We start from the raw sequence: 4,284 nt of genomic DNA, 5'->3' as shown, positions 1-4,284 counted from the left end.
TCTCTTGGCTCTGCCGTTCCCAAGCAGGTCGTGGGATAGCTGGAGGCGTTCTCAAGGCCACACAGGGCAATGCCCAGAGGAAACAAGAAGGGGTGGTTTCTAGTTTTCCCAGAAAAGAGAGGAGGAAGTGTTCCCGGGTCCACAGATAATCTCTCCTCTCGTCTTAAGAGCCCACAGAGTCACATTACCATTCCTGAGGAACCAGGGGCCAGTTAGATTCATCGGGGTGAAGGGGTCAGGATCTGGAGTTGAATTCCTCTTCCCCTGAAGGGAGAGCTCTAAGGCCGAGGTACCCAAGCAGAGTCACGGATCCTCGGATGGAGGAAGGGGGTAAATAGATGATCGGCCGGTGGCCACTTCTGTTGGAGACTTTTGCTGGGGAAAAGTCTCCAGGGGCCAGATGCTGAAAATAATCATTCATAGTAATGGTTCTTTAGTCTTGTGGCCTCCGGTAATTTCCAGAGGAATTGACTTCCAGCCTATTATTTCCAGAATCTTTAAGGGGAGATTCCCAGCCTCCATTGTGGTGACCAACTTTCCAGAGCTTGCTAAAACCTCATTTTATCATTGGTTTCAATTTCCTTTCTCAGCAAACTGCTCTGGCTGTGCGGTGGATTGAAAAGGGCTGGATCCTATTAACAAGTGCGAATCCTTTAGGCCACAGGTGGCGAACACAAGGCCCGTGAGCCGAATCCGGCCCTCCACCTTGCTTTACCCAACCTGCACCTTGTTACTGCCCGGTGGCAGTGCCAGGCTCTCGCTTAACAGTTAAGGAGTCCGTCCTAAAATCACGTTCGGCCCATTGAAGGCAACCGTTAGGCTAATGTGGCCCCTGGTGAAAATGAGTTGGACACCCCTGCTTTAGGCAAAAGCCAGCCTGATCTGAGCCCAGCTGCTAAAATTTTAGATCTTAGAGATTATCTGGTCCAGCAGTTCTTAAATCCTTGGACAAGCAGAGTGGTGGGGTCAGCGTATCCCCTGAAGTTGTAGGCAAATTTGTGCTCTATAGCTCCCAGCACATTCTTAAAAGGTCTGAGACCCAAACAGATTGGAGTCCAGCTTCTCACTTACAGACGAGGCAAATGAGGCTCTGAGGGGCGTCTGGTGTGGGGGGAGGGGGACACTCAAGGGCAGTGATTTTAAAACAGGGATTGTAGAGTCCTGAGATGCTTCAGTGATTTTACAAATATTGGATACTATCTTTATTTTTCTTTTTTGTTTATTGGTTTTGCCATTACATTTGTTCTATTCCCCCCCTTCCCCTCCACCCTGCACACCCCTCCCCCACCATTCCCCCCCTTTAGTTCATGAACACGCGTCTCAAGTTCTTTAGATTCTGTATTTCCCCTACTATTCTTACCCTCCCCTATCTATTTTCTATCTACAGTCTATGCTACTTATTTTCTGTACCTTCTCCTCCCTTCTTCTCCCACTCCCCTTTTGCTAACCCTCCACGTGATCTTCATTTCTATGGTTCACTCCTGATCTAGCTGTCCTCTTAATTTGCTTTTGTTTTAGGTGGTTGTTGATAACTGTGAGTTTGCTGTCCTTTCACTGTTCATCTTTTTTAATCTTCTTTTTCTTAGGTAAGTCCCTTTAACATTTCATATAATAAGGGCTTGGTGATGATGAACTCCTTGAATTTGGTCTTATCTGAGAAGCACTTTATCTGTCCTTCCATTCTAAGTGAAAACTTTGCTGGATAGATCAATCTTGGATGTAGGTCTTTGGATTTCATGACTTGGAATACTTCTTTCCAGCCCCTTCTTGCCTGTAAGGTGTCTTTTGAGAAATCAGCTGACAGTTTGATGGGAACTCCTTTGTAGGTGACTGTCCCCTTAGCTCTTGCTGCTTCTAGGATTCTCTCCTTCATTTTAATCTTGGCTAATGTAATGATGATGTGCCTTGGTGTGTTTATTCTTGGGTCCAACTTCTTTGGGACTCTCTGAGCTTCCTGGATTTCCTGGAAGTCTGTTTCCTTTTACAGATTGGGGAAGTTCTCCTTTATTATTTGTTCAAATAAGTTTTCCACTGGTGGCTGTTTCTCTTTCCCTTCTGGTACCCCTATCATTCGAATGTTGGAATGTTCAAAGATGTCCTGGAGGTTCCTAAGCCTCTCCTCATTTTTTTGAATTCTTGTTTCTTCATTCTTTTCTGTTTGATCATTTTTTTCTTCCTTCTGGTCCACTCCATTGATTTGAGTCCCAATCTCCTTTCCATTACTATTGGTTTCCTTTGCATTACCATTCATTTCAATTAGTTTAGCCTTCATATGTTCCTCTAATTTGTGACTAAAATCAACCAGTTCTGTGAGGATCCTGATCACCAGTGTTTTGAACTGTGCATCTGAAAGATTGACTATTTCTTCATCGCTTGGATTTATCGGCTCTGAGGCTCTGAGTTGTTCTTGAGCCATGTTTTTATCTGTTTGTGCCTGTTACATATGAGGAGCGGAGCCTTAGGTGTTCACCAGGGCGGTGCCACCCAGGTCACTGGTTTGTGACGCTGTATGTGGGGGCGGGGTCAGAGAGGGAGCAATGGAGGTCCTCTCCTCTGCTCACCCAGTCTGCCTCTCCACTCACCCTCGCCTGTTTATCTGAGCAGAAATGTGCGAACCCACTGCCCTGCGCTGTGCGGTCTCAATGCTCACCTCTTCACTGGTTTATCTGCACGCAAATGCGCGACCTACCGCAGACAGCCAGCCGCGCCTCTTCCCTGTGTCCACCCGTACCTAGCCAGTACCTGGGATCCGCGCCTTCGGCTGCTTGCGCACCACCCCGGTCGGGGATCTTTTTGGCCAACCTGCTCCGCTGCTGGCTTCACCCCTCTTACCGGTTTAGCTGAGCATTTCGTTGTTTTCAGACTCCATATTGTCGATTTTCTTTGTGGTTTGGTTGCGTTTATTGTTGTTAAAACTTTGTTGTTTTTAGATTTGGTTGTGTGTGGATGCAAGGTGTTTCCACCCACGCCTCCATCTTGGCGGAAGTGCATACTATTTTTAAAGTGATAATAAATATCAGACACTTGAAAGAAAATGGAGAAATTAATGGAATGTAGAGCCTGAATTAAGACTATAACTGTCTTTTGTAACTCTGATTGGTTTTTAAAACTATTGGTTTTGGTACTATTGGTACTATATAGTACTATTGGTACTATTGGTTTTTAAAACAGCTTCACCGATTCACATGAACAAATGTTAGGTGTGTGGATTTAAGAATTTATCCTAATAAAAGACACTTTAAATCTTTTCCCAATGTACGGTTTCCCTTAGAAAAAAGGGTGTGGGGGCGACTGCTGCTAAAAAGAAGATAGAAAACTGTGGGTTCACTATTTACCAGCTGAGCAACCTTGGGAAGACCTGGCACTGTGAGCATCACAGAAATAACACGGTGTGAAGGGCTCCGGAAGCTCAGAGGGCCGTGAAACTTGGGTTTCCTCCAGCTCAGGCTAGTGTGTTGTAACATTTGATGGTTACAAAACCCCAGTCTCCTCCCCTCACTTGGACTCCACTTTGGCCTCAGTCCGATGGCCTAAAGCTAAAGCTGAAATGAACTCTGACAGTCTTGCAAAGTCATTTTTTACACATACAGTGACCACCCCCGGTGGTGCGTGTATGGGGGTGGTGGAGGCAGGCACTGTCCCGTGAAGACGCATTTAGACACCTCGAGTCTTTGGCCTCAGACAGTCCATGTTTAATCCCAGCCCTGCTCCTTACCGACCATGTGACTGGAAGTTTTAACCTTTGAGCTTCAGCGTCCTCATCTGTAAAATGAGGACAATAAAGTATCTTCACCAAGTTGTCTTGAGGATAAAATGATAGAATGCCTGCGCAAGAATTTGAGCCCGGAGCCAGGGACCTGCTGCTCCACACACAGTAGCCATCGATTCCAGACGGTTCTTCAAAGGTGGAATGCTGCAGGTGACGCCCACTGGTTTTACATCATCGATTTCTCCTTTGTAAGTCAAGGGTCTGCCTGTGCGAGCAGCTGGGTGGCAGCAAGAAGTGAGTCCTCTCTTGCTTGCATTAAGGCAAAGGGAAATTAAACCAGCCGAGGTTTCGGGGGTGCGAGGACTCAATCTCTGGGGAAGTGTGTGGGCAGGTGCACTAGAGCGAGAGGTGCCAGACAAGCTGCTGTAGCCTCTCATCTTCTCCTGGCCCTTGAAGAACACGTGGCCCTCGAAGCCACGGCAGGCAGTGCAGGACTGGAGCATCTGATGTGCCACTTCGGGGAAAGGAAAACCACGTGCACTGGACGCAGGAAGAAACAGGCCCGCACCCGAAGA

Source organism: Artibeus jamaicensis, unplaced genomic scaffold (genome assembly GCF_021234435.1).
Source record: "Artibeus jamaicensis isolate MK-2021 breed Jamaican fruit bat unplaced genomic scaffold, CSHL_Jam_final scaffold_1964, whole genome shotgun sequence".
In the NCBI taxonomy this organism is placed as follows: Eukaryota; Metazoa; Chordata; class Mammalia; order Chiroptera; family Phyllostomidae; genus Artibeus; species Artibeus jamaicensis.
Note: the sequence above shows the minus strand (reverse complement) of the source record.